This window comes from Colias eurytheme, chromosome 26, assembly GCF_061535395.1.
Source record: "Colias eurytheme isolate Ceu_HAF_F1 chromosome 26, ilColEury1 Martin Lab GWU primary, whole genome shotgun sequence".
Classification (NCBI taxonomy): Eukaryota; Metazoa; Arthropoda; class Insecta; order Lepidoptera; family Pieridae; genus Colias; species Colias eurytheme.
Window position 1 is genome coordinate 3,011,302 of NC_143005.1, and position 16,777 is coordinate 3,028,078.

Genomic DNA, 16,777 nt, shown 5'->3' on the forward strand with positions numbered 1-16,777 from the left:
AACTTATTCTTAACAGAAATAGATATAGGGTAATAAATAAAACACGAATTCTCTGAGCCTATTTATTACATCTACATTCATACACTCATACGATTATGTGTGTGTGCGTGCTCGCATACATTTATAGCTTAAAATAATGAGTATTAGAAGTACTAGAGACCATTTATTACAAGAATATATTTAGATTTAAACATTGAATACAATAAAATTTCACTAACACTTACATATGGTAATAGCCAATAAGCAAAAACTATTCTAAACATTAAGCTATAATAAATTTAAATACATCTAGACATATTTGTTTCATTTCATGACGACACAACATTTCTCGTTAGGCTATAGAGTATAGATTCTTTAAATATCAGCTACATTATATATTTTCCATAATGCTAATTTTGTGAATACTAATTAAAATAGATTTACTTTGCGATACAGTTTAGAATTGTTGAGAGTGAAGATCTACTTGCCACCCTGGCAACATGGCTTGTTGCCTGAAACAAAAAACATGAAATTATTTCATTTGCAAAATAGAATATTTAGGTAGTTAGAAACAGTGTTGCTTTATCTACGATTTAAATTTTTTTATTTATTTACAATTTAAAATGACATATCTTCAGAGTTCAGAAGAATGCAGAAAAAGAAACTTTACTCTAATTGGGATTCACTTTGCCTAATATATCGTAGCCGTTTATATTATTGTAGGCTTTTTTTCTAGCGGGAACCTGCAGCTTCACTACTCTTTAAATTATCGATTTCTGTACCAAATCATGCAGTTGATTGGATTTCATAAGCCGCTTTATACATGAAAGAGTAATAACATCCTCACAAGTCACATAGTCTTAAGTTTATAATATTGGTAGGATAAGTAATATCAATTAAATTACATGGATCTTATACATGTATTGTTAAGAAAAGTAATACTAATAAAATGATGATCTATTGAATGAATAATTTTTTATTTTATATCTCACCATCGCCGCACGCGCAGGTGGGGCCGCAGGTGCATTGCGCCCCGCAGGCGGCCTTCCCGCCGCTGCATGTACCTGTGACACAAATATTATTGTAAACATTGTACTTTTTCAATAACTAAATGTATGAGGAATTGGTACATACTACATACATATACTTACCTGCTATTTTTGAGACAGAGAAATGATAATAATTTAGTAGAATTAGAACGATGATAAAAGACACAGAAACTAAGGTTTTACGAAACAGGTACCTATATTGTTGTATTTGTTATAAAAATCAAGCATCTGAGTTACGATGAAATCTCTAATGAATAAGGAATAATTTCATAAAGCTTCAAGGTTTAAGACTGCTCATCCAAGGCTATAAAAAACTCATACATCAAGCCCTTAACAAAAAGTAGCAATCGAGTTCAGTTTAATGATATACCGATCATTTATTCTATTTTTACTAAGCCGGGATGTGGTTCTACGCCTTGGTTAACTCTGGTTTTATCAATTATCATCTTTTTATACGAATATTAACTAGCCAACAAAGATAGTAAATCGTTAACGTGAAAATTGGTATAATTTATAATGTAAATTGAATTGTAAAGGTCGATAAAATTCGTTGTTTTTTATGCATTAACATCGTTGATTTGAATAGAAATGCAATTTAAGGATTTGTTAGTTATTAAAACTAATGAAATATTTATTTTATGAAAGTCCCATCCCATGGGCCGCGAATTGAAAAAAAATTCCCACATTCCATGGGAATGAGCCATTTCACAGTGGTAAAATGTAGCGTAGGTTCCTATACCACTTCTCTAGGAGTTAATTAGGCTAATTAACTTTTTTGTAAGTAATAAATTATGGATACCAACCCGTAAAGAAAACACATGTACTTAGGGCGTATTTTTAATAAAATATTAATTTTAATTCATTTTTTTGTTTACACCAAATAAATACAAAACTGTATTTCTATAGAATATTAAATATTTTTTCCTATAAACATTTCTTAAAACTGATAGACGACACCAACAAATTCCAGCAAGATTTATAAAGAGCTTTTCTATGTTCACATTTATTTATCTACATTTTTGAATAAAATTAATGAATACGTAGACCTGTATTTCAATTTAATTTGAAGTAAATGACCTCTTACTAAATAGGTACCTGATATGTGTAACGAGAAGCATTTCAGGATTTTCTATATATCAAAGCTATTCTATTACTGAATAGAAATTAGGATTTGCATATTTTGAGAAAATTTGATTCTATTTACATATGTTGTTGACCGACGAATACATGAATTAAATTATAAAAATATTTTTATTTTCATATATCTTTAATTTTGTTTGGATTTATGTTGTTTTATTTGAAAAAGGTAATCCATATATTTCAAAAATAATTACGAATGAAACTCTACTTTAGTCGAAACATATATTATACCAACGTCCTTGTTAACTTCAATAGGACCAATAATATACCTATGACTTTTTTAATTGGAGAAAAAAAAATTGCTTTTTATACATATAGTTACAAACTTTTTTAGGTTTCATATTCGAGTTTTCTCAAAAAATTATTGATTATTTGACTTTATTTTTTTTAGTATGATAAGTTGATATATTAATTGTAATTCATATTTTATTATTATGTGTGGATTATATTTATAAAGAAAAGAAGGATCGATACATGAATTATTTATGCACACGCACTATCTAATTAGCGCTCTCGATATTATTTAATCACAAAGGATACGTAATAATTGTGTTATACTATACCTACGCAAACTATTTTTATTAAATTTTATTTAATTAACGAAATCGGCACAAAATTACTACATGAACTGCAATGACCTTAGATACTATAGTTGAGCCAATTTAATAGGTAACATTTGACGTCTATCAATTTTATCTTCATAGGGTGGTAACCTGCTTAAAAACATCGATTAAAGCGAATTAATCGATACGGACTTTAAACATTTGTCAATCGAACTTGAAACACATGTCAATAATTTATGATGATTTTTATTCCCAAGTAATCAATGCATTCGATTATAGATGTCAGATTTCGATTTTTAGAGTAACGTCTCTGGTATTTAAAAAGAAAAAAGGTTTATTGACACAAAATTGTAGCGACGTCAGTTCTTTAAATAAGAAAATGTTTATTATGTTTAGAATGGTTTATCAGTAAAATCAAATCCTAAAATTAGTTGCATCGGTCATTATTATTATAAATATGTAATCGTAATTGAAAAAAGTTAAGCAAATGTGCAGTTCTAACAAAACGAAATATCATGTTATTCTATGTCGTCGTTACTAGGTTACGTTGTTAAATTTTGCTGAACTGTCAAATGTTGCCTATTAAAATGGCTCTACTATAAGCTTTAATTATAAAAGTTTTAATGTCATATTATGTAATAAAGTAGTAAGTATAAATAATTTAAAAATTTCAGCAACTGCGTCATCAAAACCTAGAGCCTGGCAGCCGGGAAAACAAAAAACAAAAACTGCGTTTAGGCGCTAGCGGGAAATTCGTGTTCGAATTTCGAATTCTGATTTTATTTTTAAATTATAGAAAAAAGGTTGCATAACTTACTTTTACAGGAATCACAAGGAGCCGGCATCGCGTGCAGGCTGGTTCTAGGCTAGGATGGTTCTAGACTGCAGAGAGAGTGCGCGCGCACCACAGACAAGTCGGGTCAATAACTGAGCTTCGTGGGGGAATCAGACGATCGGTGTTCCTTCACTTGATATAGACTGAGAGATGATATATTTTCATTTGTAATGTAGAGCATATAATTTAATTGATTGGACAATGATAATAAATCATAATATAGGTAGGTATATTTTTTATTTTGTTGCAATTTTACAAACAAAGATAATATTATAACGACCGTCTATTCTGTATCACCTGTAAACTACAATATGTTACGTGATACCTACTTGTTTAGAAGTAGGCGCTGGACAAACCGATAAAAATGAAAACTGCAAAATTCTATGCAATTAAGTGTAATTTTATAAATACCAATAATTAGATAATCAATTCAGATGCTCTCTATTCTCTGACGACATATTTTTTTAGTAAATTATAGATGATCATATCAATCATAAGTATAATATTTCGAACTGATTAAAATGCTTTTCACAAACGCACATTGAAAATTCATTGAAAATTACTTCAAAACTTTCCATGACCTTGAAATTGAAAAACAAACAAATCACCAGCTCTGAGCGCAATCGAGATGGGTAAACAACTTATAAGTTGAAGCTTGAAGCTACAATAAAGTGGCCATAAACAAAAACGCCGACCGGTCCCTACTCCCACCTTGCCTAATCTCTAAGTACCGCGTAGGAATGTAACATCATGGCTTTTTAATATGTATTTAATCAATATTTGAAATGTATATTCACTGCATTATGAATTAAAAAAGGAGGTAATAGGTTCAAACTAGTAGTATCCGCGACTTCGATAATCTAAATCGGTTTAGCCGCGATAGTGTAACAGATTGACAGACAGATTTTAGCACTGTTTTATCAGTACGGACTACGGAGTGAGTACGGACTACGGATTGTCCGAATTTCCATACAATAATTTACAAGAAAATTCTGAGAAAACCATGAAGGAAAACTTCATGCTTGTTGATTTTTCCTGCTTTCAAAAACATTTCTGGTTATGTCTCATGATATTTTATAATATTAAAATAAACAACATAAATTATGGTTAAACAAATAGGTATTTTCAACACCATATTTACTCGTCATCTCGGCAATTACGTTTTTTATTCGAAATGAATCACAAAATTCAGAGCAAAGACCTTTTGAGGTGAGTTTGGCCTTGAATCTTGAAATTTTGTTAAGTTTTTTCTCTTAGTTTGATACTTACGATAAAATGGAAGAAGCAAAAAATGTAATAATTTTTTATTAAACGAAAGCAGCCTAGCGTTGCCAATTATTAGGTAAGTAAAAAAGATAAGTCGTGACGATGGATTTTTCCTCTTTTCTATTCGTAAATGACAGCCTAACTTTTAAATCATTCTATGTTATCTTTGGTAAATGTACATATTTGAATATATCCATCATGTTCAATGTTGTTCGATTTATTAAAATATAAAATAAAACGTGTAGGCACTTAAAATAGGCATAGTAATATTTAAGAAGGTGTCATGGGAAAAACTAGGGAAATCACCGGCATCAAACGACTTTAGCTAGAGATTAATCAAATCTTCTGCTAATATATTCTCTCATTTTTTATTTTCACATTAGACCGACGCTTTCCGCCTGCGGCTTCGCCCGCGTTTTCAAAGAAAAACCTGCATAGTTCCCGTTCCCGTGGGATTTCCGGGATAAAACCTAGCCTATGTTACTCGTGGATAATGTAGCTTTCGAATGGTGAAAGAATTTTTAAAATCGGTCCAGTAGTTTATGAGCCTATTCATTACAATCAAACAAACAAACAAACAAACAAACAAAGTTTTCCTCTTTATAATATTAGTGTAGATTACAGTATCTTAAGGTATCCGGTATCAGCGTTCTGACCATCATTTTTCTTTTTGTCATTGCGTACTAAGACCCCTGTAGAACCGCCATCCTGTTACAAATGACCCGAAATTTTGTGCCAGTGTTTCGGGTCATTTGTAACAGGATGGCGGTTCTACAGGGGTCTTAGTACGCAATGACAAAAAGAAAAATGATGGTCAGAACGCTGATACCGGATACCTTAAGATACTGTAATATAAAATATTACAGTATCTTAAGATAAAATATTATAGTATCTTCACCGTGTGTGACGCGCTTTAGACTATGAGACTATCATTAAAATAATTATAAAACGTAACTAATTGAAAAATAAAAACTCTTAAAATTGGAAAACTTTTTAATGCAATTAAGAGGTAGTACTATTCTTAATCCTAAAAAAACAACGTTTGAAAGTTTACTGTACAAGAAATAAATAATCCTAAATAATTAATTAGCAGATAATAAATTAACATGTTAGCGATAAATAAATATTAACACAATAAATAAACTTAACGAGGTCTTAAAAACTAGAAGTTTCTGTATGATGTGCTTTAGATAATTGGCGTTGGTGGAATAATTATATAAGTGCGATATAAACCGATCTATAACTATAGTTATATATATATCTTTGTATAAACTAATTGGTAAACTTAATTGTTTATTATAAGCAACACTATTTGCGATTATATTTTCAAGTATTTTGACCATTATACCATTCAAAATACTTTTTAAATCGTTCTTCTGAAGGGGCAATCACAACTTTAACAATTATTATCACAGGTTCATATCACGATCATTTTTACTTTGATACACATTTTAATTTTTATAAGTACTTTAAGAGATGACTACTGCCTTTTATATTATTCAATTTGTTACACACATAACTTCAGAAGTCCACCAAATCTCAAACTCAAATGAAAGAAACCATTTAACATTATCGAGTCCTTTTAAACTTTTAGTCCGTTTTCAAATGCCGTCTAGACTTGACCATAAGTCTCCGTAACACAGAGTAGCATATCCAAAATATAATATATAACTTGGAATCCGTATTGATTATCATATAAGTTGCTAAGACAGCTACCATGATGCCGACAGCGTTGAAGACCAGTTGCATTCTGTTGGAACTCCTTTTCTTTTTGCAGAGACACTCGACTGGTTGGGCCTCGCATGGTTGGATTGAGTGTGAATCTGGATAAATTTACATACTATCAATTATAGGACCACCAACCAAATATATAAACTAAATCTGGATGAATATAGATTATAGATAATAATTAATAATTACCAAACCGTGAAGGTATCGAAAATAAAAGGGACTAATTCTATGGGAAAATGTTGCTAAAAATGTAGTTTAAAAAGAGTTTAATTAGTTTTTCGATACCTCTAGAAATCTTTAACATTAATTTGAAACATATATTATGAACATAATATACCATAAGAGATAGTAAGAAAAGAAGACGAACAAGAAGTTAGTTGATGGCAAAATGTGATGAGGTGAAATTGTATAATAATAATTATACCTGACATAGTATCACAGATAGTAGACATTGCGTAGCGGTTTTCCGGAATAGAGTGTGGGTGATAAAATTAATTTTACATTTAAATATTGTCAGCAAAGAAGAGGCGAAGGTTTTGTCGCAAAAAAGTAGGAAATCGCGATGCGTCTCAGGGATTTTTCCGGTGCAATCAAATAGTTTAATGGTGCAGAAAATGATTGGGTGGGCTCAGAAGGTCTTAGGCCTACCTTTTGTGTAACTATTAAAAAAAAGTGTAGTAAAGGTCAAACATCTTTTGTGCTAACTTTTTATATAGGTACCTACCTAATTGAAATACCAACTGGTTCACAAAGTCAAGTACATACTTTATGCAGTAAATACTATATCCATGAAAGTTTATTTGTTTATTTAAAGTTCAAATTAATGCAATTATTTTCATGATATATGAATATCATTTAAATTTTAAGATAAAAAGTACCTGTAGCATTATCTCTCGTGTATTTTCATATTATCGCGTCGCAAAAATCCTTTTATGCTCTACCCAATCTCTCAAGTTTGTTTTTTGAAAATAACCAACATGCCTGTTAAATATCTCGAATTTTTTATCAGTCGATGCCATTTAAATTTATAATTATGTCGCTTTTCGCTATAATGTTATATTTAACATATTTTGATTTTTGTGAAAAACTGAATTTAAACTTTCATTGGTCTCTGAAACTTAATTGTAAACACTATATCATTAGCTCTACTTTCTTCTACCCCATTGAGTAAAACTATAATTTAATTTCCAAAAGTGATCAACTTCTATCAACCACAAATACTTTTATTTAGTTTACAGTAAATATGTACTCAGATATTCGTCAAAGTTTTTCAGCCTTGCTCTCGATCTTGAATGGTTTTTGTAGATTTAATCTAGTATAAAACACAGTGCAAACAATGCTATTGCATAGTTTTGATAAGACTGTACATCATCAATCATGCCATCCCCCTGTGAGCCGTGCAAAGGTAAGTTGTATAAAACAAATTTTATTCAGTGTTTAAAAAAGTAAATTTTAAGAAATTACTACTATACTATACTATACTATTAGGCTCTTGAATTTTCAGATCTGCTTTTTTTCGGTGAGATTGTTATAAACAAAAATTAATAAGTGAAAAGTTGTAGAAGTTAAAATAATAGGTATGCTTGATTTGAAAAGTCAATATAATATTATTGTATTTGTATAGGACGATACCACTTTTATTCGTGTGTGCTGAGATATTGTTTTAACAGTTCCTTTAATACAAACAAAGCCCGAGGAGTGACTTTTCACCAGTATGTTTCCATAATATCAGTAAGTCATGCATTTTACTAATATTGTTATCATTTTGCGATAAATCACCACGCGTTCTGCGTTTCGCGCCATTTTCATAGACTAACACATTTCTGTACGCACAGACGTGACACTATCGATGAGTCTGTTAAAAAAATGTACTACTAGGAAAGATTACCGTGGTCTAGTACCTAAATATTTATACTTTTACCCGACTACGCAAAGTGAAACGGTAGGTTATATTAATTAATATTTCCATACTGTTTAGTTTTAATTCAACTTGTTTATAGGTTTCCGCGGCACGGCCACGAAAAAACAGAGGCATGGATTAAATTTGTTCAAAAAAAATCGTAGTGAGGACATATGGTTACCATCAGAGTATTCACGTATTTGTTCTATTCATTTTATAGGAGACTAGCGGTCCGCCCCGGCTTCGCGCGTAGTACATATTTCGCAATAAAAGGTAGCCTATGTTCTTTCTCAGGGTCTAAAGATTATCTGTGCCAAATTTCATCAAAATCGGTCCAGTAGTTTATGCGTGAAAACCATACATACATACATACATACAAACCGTGCCTCTTTATAATATTAGTATAGATGACAAATACACCACTGTAAAGACAGGACGAATATATTACATAGGTAGTTTAATATAAAATCCTCTTTTTATTAATTCCCTAGTATCAGTACCACCAGATATTACCGAGTAAACAGATTGCACAATGTGTCGCATCTGCGCGCAATGCTTAATGTTTGCACTCGGAACCACGCCCCGCTCGGCCGCGCGCAATGTTTTTGTTTGGAATAATCACTCTAGTACGTAGTACATAGTAACTCAATAGTACCTGTTTTATTTTCTATTTGAAAATATGTAATTAATTCATCATTTCTCTATTTTAGAAACCTGCCAAGAAGGTGCCTGTGATTAAGACAAGAGCGCTTGCAAGGAAAAGGGCTGTGACGATAATTGTTCTGCTTCTGGTAATTAAAATTTTAAATTTATGTATATTTTGATAAAGCTTTGCAACTTATGTAATATTTATCCTAATTATCATAAGGATGTAATACAGTATTCATGATTTGTTACGAATGGATTACATACCTAATTAATTGTAAATTATATATTTGTAAAGTACATTACAATACATAGAGCCAAATCAAATTTTCATCTGTACATACACATCTATGACAGGATATCTTCGCTCTACAATAATGTAATTAATTCGAAAGAATAGAAGAATAGAAGCTGAAATATTACCCACTTATCAATTTCATATTTTGTGAAACTACTGAAATATTTGTTAAGTTTATTAGAGTACATAGAGCCAAAACAAGTTTTCATCTCTATATACTCTCTGCTATGTTAGGATATAATCTTCTCTCTACAACCATTTACAATTAATTCCTCTTTCACATCTTCAGGTGGTTGCTGTTAATCAAGATGGATAGAGTTGATGCAGGCCAGCGCGGCTCCAGAGCCACCAAGATCCTGGAAGCTTTCTTCCCAATTTCTTTTTCTGTTGTGTTCTTGATTACTATTGTTCTGTTTTACTGCTTAATATAGTTTTGTTGAACATAGACATTGTATTATTATTTATGTTGTACCCTTGTCTTATTAGTAAAATTATATGGTATGCAAATTATATAAATTATAAAGAAATATACAATACAATACAGGACAATGGACAGTGTTCAGTGCTGAGACCAAAAGAGAGACAGATTCGAAATTCTGTGATAACTAGATGAGTAATGAGAATATATTTCTTAACTTTACAAGTATTATATTATGTGAGAATCAGAAGCTCTTTAAACTACATCTAGTGTTAAACTAGTTGACAACCCGGCTTCGTCCGCGGTACTTAAATATAGCCTTTAGCACTCGGGCATCACGTAGATATTCAACGTTGAAATGATTTTAAAAAATCGATCCAGTCGTATGTTTCAAACATACACACAAACAAAATCTTCAGATACCTAACTAGCTGTGACCCGCGGTTTTACCAGGTTTGCTCCGCTTCTATTGGTCGTAGGCCGTAGCGTGATGATATTATAGCCTAGACTAGAGCCTTCCTCGATAAATGCGCTTTCTAACACTGAAATAATTTTCAAATCGGACCTGTATGTTAGAGTATATATTCAAGCGCTTATCTCAGGAAATACGCTGAAATCTAATATCTAATATATATTATAAAGGCGAAAGTTTGTAAGGATGTATGGATGTATGGATGTATGGATGTATGGATGTATGGATGTATGGATGTATGGATGTTTGTTACTCTTTCACGTAAAAACTACTGAACCGATTACAATGAAATATAGCACACATATAGAGGGTAACTTGGATTAACACATAGGATAGTTTTTATCCCGGAAATCCCACGGGAACGGGAACTATGCGGGTTTTCCTTTGCAAACGCGGGCGAAGCCGCGGGCGGAAATCTAGTTTTTTATAATATTAGAATAGATAGTGTAGATAGATGTGACACTTTGTTTGTACATACTACATCATAAAAAAAACCGGCCAAGTGCGAGTCGGGCTCGCGCACAAAGGGTTCCGTAGCAGCAAATATAATAAATTACAGTTAAATCAACCTATCTCAAAAACTATAAGAGATACTTTGATCAAACCAAAAATCGTTGAAAGAGTTAATTAGCATGCATCACCTCTATTTTTTTTAGAATTTTATACCCCGTAGTTATAAAAATAGAGGGGGGGGGACATACTTTTTACGACTTTGAGAGCTGATATCTCAAAAACCGTTCACTTTAAGAAAAATGTTTTTTAGAAAACTTTATATCATTTTAAAAGACCTTTCCATTGATACCCCACACGGGTATGTACATCGAAAAAAAAAATTTCATCCCTCAGTTACATGTATGGGGGGCCCCACCCCCAATTCTTTTTTTTACTATTTAGTGTCATATTTTTGTAGCGGTTCATACAACACATATTCCCATCAAATTTCATCACTGTAGTACTTATAGTTTCCGAGTAAATCGGCTGTGACAGACGGACAGACGGACAGACGGACAGACGGACATGACGAAACTATAAGGGTTCCGTTTTTGCCATTTTGGCTACGGAACCCTAAAAAAGAGGTATCATCAATTTATATGAAATAGGATTCACGGTTTGTGTAAAATACCTAGTGCACACTAAAAGTTTTGCGTTTCTGGCCACCCATAAATGTTTGAATTTCGAGTGTTATATTTTTTTAACATATGAAGTCTCATAAGTTAAGGAAAAAAAAATTGGGGGAAAGCGCTTGTCAATTTTTTTTTTATCTCAAGTTGAAGTTCGTTGTCCGTAGCAAAAATGGAAATAACACGAAACAATTTTAGGGCGATGATTTTTGATGATTTTAAAAGTTCGCTTTCTCCGAAAGCTTGCACTGCTCGCCTTCAAAATACTTTTGGGAGGGAAGCACCTCATTTGAGCACTGTAAGGCATTGATATGCTGAATTTCATCGAGGCCGTGTTTCTCACCATGATGAAATTCCTGAAGGTCGACCCTCAACTGCGATCACGGAGGAAAAAATGGCTACCGTCAGACGACTCATTTAAGAAAATTGCCATATCACTTATTAGGAGATTCGAGGACATTTGGGGATTGGTATGAGACAAATCCAGAAAATTTTACATGAACATTTCAAAGTTAGGAAGCTTGGTTGACGGTGGATTGCTCCCAAACTCACTCCAGAACAAAAACGACATCGAGTAGATTGGTGTTCAGAAATGCTATTAAAGTACAATTACGGACATTCTAATGCCGTGTATAATATCGTGATAGGATATGAAATATGAATATATGGTTATATTCCAGAAAGTAAACACCAATATTCTTTGTGGGTGTTTGAAAGTGACAGCAAACCAACCAAATTGAGGCAGGCGAGAAGGGTTGGCAAACAAATGATTGCATTATTTTTCTCTAAGACGAATCCTGTCTGCACTATCCCACTTGAGTTACAAAAGACTGTTAATGTCGAGTGGTACACCACTATTTGTTTGCCCAATGTCTTAGAAAAAATAAGAGAAAAGCGACCTAGAAGTCGCATCTTGTTGCACCATGACAATGCTTCGGCGCACACCGCGAACAAAACAAAGTCATTTTTGGCTTCTGAAAACATAGAGCACGTGACTTATGCCGCACGCAGTACTAACCTAGCACCTTGCGATTTCTTCCTTTTCCCAAAAATCTATGATTCAATGAGTGGTTCGACATTTACGAGGCCAGAAGAGGCCGTGGTTGCTTTCAAACAGCACGCAGAAAACATACCCTCGGACCAATGGTCCTCATGTTTCCAGAAATGGTTTGAACGGATGAAAAAGTGTTTTAAATGTAACGGAGAATACTTTAAAAAGTAGTAAATATAATATTAGACGAATAAATTGTTTTATTTATTAGTTACGCAAAACTTTCAGTGTGGCCCACGTAAAATCTATATAACATAGACTTTTTTGTTGTGAGCACGGTTAGTAGTAAAGAAAGTAAGTACCTACTTAGGTAACACCGAAACTCGGATTCTAAGCCGTGTAAGTAATAAATATAAAACTATATATAAATGGTTTTTATACAGCAGTCCTAATAGGTATTACCTAGGTAATTGAAAGTATTTTTTATTTCGACAGCTTTTTAATATTACTGCAAAATAGGTACCGACTTATACCCAATAGACGTGCATACGCACAAAAATAATATAACAAATTATAGAGTTATCAGAACTAAGATGCTGATTGCACGGCAGTGCGGGTTTTCAATTTCGATCAATGAATGCTATTGTATACAGTCTGTGTCTGATGATTCCACTGGCTTTTCTCTGTGGCTTTTCTTCTGCCAGATGTTTTAAAGCTTATGAATTGATATTACTTTGTTGTGAGTTGTGACATTGCTCTTCTATCTTGACCATTTATGAAAACAAATAAATAATAGATGTAGATCAAGCCCCTAGCAACCAACTAGCCACGTCCACGCTCTTCTGATCGTAGTGAGACGTTATAAACCTTCCACCATGAATGAACTATCCAACACAACAGAAAATAAAAAAATAATTTCCATTCGAAGCAGATGTTTCATGTTCCTGAGATGCCTACGCATGCATATCATATGATACATTATCTTCTAAGCTTGAAAATTTCTTAACAATATGCAAAAACTACAGACATTAGCGTCTATAATAAAATGTAATAAGAAGAGTACTTATTTTATGCATCGAGATTTAAATGAGGGATCTAATTGTTTAAAAAATATACAGAAAATTTGTATCTGTGCTGTACGGTTTATTTTCAACAAAAATCCATAAAACACATTATAACTTATTTATTTATTCTGAATCTAATGCAGTGATGAAATTAGCAGCAACCTGTAAAAGAAAATATTTGTTAGATTAATTTGGTCGTCTCTTTTTAACACGCTTTTTATTAGTCTGTATTTATGAATGTAGGCATCGTAAGAATTCTCAGCAGACACAATATAAAAAGTATATACCTAGTAGGTACTACTTAAAACTAAGTTATTTTTTTTAATCCATAGGTATATTGAATAATACAGTTTAAAACAACAGGTACCTACACTGGGTACACATCATCTACATATTTATTATGTATGTGTCAAGTATTTTACGCATACAATAATTGTAGAAAATCTAAAGCTAGAGAAATTTGTAAAAACTCACTAGGGGAGGAACAATCATTGCAGTTTGTATCACAAGAACAGTTATCATTGCAGCTGGTGCCTTCCTTGCAGGTGTCTGAAATACAAAAAATAAAATGAATATCCACTTAAATATCATGATTAAATGTGACGTTTTGCGACTGCTCTATACAAAATTTGGGTCTGTAACTATAAGTTATACTTAAATAAATGAGCTGTTGAAAGTACTAGTAACAGAACTATAATAGAATATCACTGATACCCTTTCAAAAATGTCTATAGTCAAGAAAATTTGATTTGCCTATGCGAATAAATGCGTCGGTAAAAATGACCGATGTTTATTTTATGTACAAATAAGAGCCTAATTACTTAGATCATGGAATTTCATAATAATACATAGTTAATCGATTAAAATGCCTCTACAATCTAATCACAGACTACAAACAAGAAAACTATATGTACATTGAAAATAAATAAAAGTCTTACCTTTGCATGGTTCACAGGGAGCAGGCATGTTGCGTCTTTGGTATTATATATTGGTATATTTACTTGAAAATCTGAAGTGTTATATAAAATGAATCTACGTTGATTCGTTTATATAGTAATAAATTGTAAAGATTCCATCGAGCGGAACTGCAAGGCTAAGGGCATTTGATTCTTTGTTATGTTTTTTTCTATACATTTACCAATTGCATTTTTTAGAAAACATAACGTAAATTTAAGAAAATTTTGAGAAAATTAAAAAGTTTTGTTACATTTAAAAACAAAAGAACAAACATTAATATAAAAATAAATATATTTCTGTCCAATATTTCGAATGTTAGAACGAAACAAATAAATCGGTTCAGTTTGATCACTTTGAAAAGAAATCATAAGTTTGAAAATTCATTGTTACGTTGAATAACGCAGATCGAACGTTTAGGTATATGGAAATGTTTCCAAAATTATATTACCCATATTGTTGTTTGCCTATGTAAATAAACTGATTTTTTATTTAGCTGTAAGAAACTAAAAGATACTATGTAATTAGATTATGTAGGTACCTACTAGATAAGATTGCATACGATAAGAATTGTTTACCTATAAAATTTGATTAACTTTCTATAGTGGATGTTGACGTTACAATTCATGAGTATTTTGTTTATGAATAAGTTATAACAATTTTTATAATATCTCCCTGTACCCGTCGGTACCTACTGATATTTCATACTCATCCTACTAATATTATAAATGCGAAAGTTTGTGAGGATGTGTGTGTGTGTTTGTTACTCTTTCACGCAAATACTACTGAACCGATAACAATGAAATAAAGCACACGATATAGAGGGTAACTTGGATTAACACATAGGATAGGTTTTATGACAGAAATCCCACGAGAACGGGAACTATGGGGTTTGTCTTTGAAAACGCGGGCGAAGCCGCGGGCGGACAGCTATTTTCTTTATATACAGACAAAAAACCTTTCGAGCGTGCCAAAACCAATTTGTTTTTTACTTTTTCTTGGAACCCCGATTACTTGAACAAATAATCCAGTTTTCACTAGTTATAACCTGATGGATAATATTTTTTTTTTATTTGTAAATCAATCGGTCATGATTCATTAAACAATTCAATGACAAATCTTTTTATTATTTAAAAAGATTTGATGCTGGATTATAATCAGAAGTGACTGTGACGGATTATTGAGATCATTTTGTAACAGTTGAAACAAAAATATTTGGAATTTTAATGAAATGATGATATTTGATCAAAATAACAGTAAGTACCTATTAAAAATCTCTAAATATTAGCACCATAGATTTCCTTAGTAGGTACCTACATATATGTATTGAATTGATGCGAATAACATACTTAATATTTTGTGATATTTGTTTAAATGCCTCTATTTTGATTTTATCAATGGTAAATTGGCATCACACGGCACACCTACATTCAGTCCTTGCCTTGAACTCAAATATTTATACGCTCTACTTAGAAAATTATAATCGTCATTTATTTCATTATTCAATTTCTCTGAGGAATAAACACAATGCAGTTTAAATAATAAATAGTTATAGTTCACTAAAAAGGAAGCAAATCCCTGGTGATAAATGATAATAGAGTCAATGATGCGGCATGCCCTTTTTAAGTACGTATCTATACCTAAATATAGAAGAAAGTCAGCTTGCATATACTCCTGAGGTATATCTCAATTCCAGCTAAATAGATTTTAAAGTATTTTGATTTTTTAGCTATATTTCCCGTCTTATTATAAAATAACTGTTAATTAGTATTTGAAAATTTCACATAAAATAACTCACATTCATATGAGAAGAGACGGCGAGTGCCCACAGTTTGAGTTGTTTTTCTCTCATTTCCTTTATTTATTATTATCTATTATCTATTTATTATCTATAATACATTTTTTACAGATTTTTATCCAGATTATGGCAGTGTATACAGTGATCAAGACGGTGACTCTCAAAATATTAATATAGGTTTGTAATCATTTTCATGATAATTGGTAAATAATTTTGCATTGATGTTCCTTTTTATTAATTTATGTATTTTGATTTCTAGGTACCTGCATGAAATAAATTTGAATTATAACAAATATGCTGAAAATTATTACGAGAAGAACCAAATTATTAATTGCTGAAGATTCATTTTCTTTATTAGTTTAGTATTTTCCTGTTAAATTATAAATTTATATTAAACTAGTAAACCTGGCGAACTCCATTTCGCCACCAGAGACACCTTTTCTTTGCTATAAACCTCACGGAGCCCAAGACCTTTCCAACGAAGGCAAAACCGTGGAAATCGGTTCGTGCGTTCTGGAGTTATAGCGTCAGGAAGGAAAACCCGACTTATATT

The 16,777-nt window shown here is 31.8% G+C and overlaps 2 long non-coding RNA genes across 2 annotated transcripts; both read left to right on the forward strand.

Moving 5' to 3' along the window:
* Window positions 1-7,884: 7,884 nt before the first annotated feature.
* On the forward strand, window positions 7,885-9,851 carry LOC149897090 (uncharacterized). The gene is made up of 3 exons (XR_016458232.1): window positions 7,885-7,968; window positions 9,174-9,254; window positions 9,696-9,851. It is a non-coding gene; the product is annotated as an uncharacterized LOC149897090 (long non-coding RNA).
* A 5,795-nt stretch (window positions 9,852-15,646) lies between these two features.
* LOC149897091 (uncharacterized) lies at window positions 15,647-16,777 on the forward strand. Its single transcript, XR_016458201.1, has 3 exons — window positions 15,647-15,682; window positions 16,336-16,401; window positions 16,484-16,777. It is a non-coding gene; the product is annotated as an uncharacterized LOC149897091 (long non-coding RNA).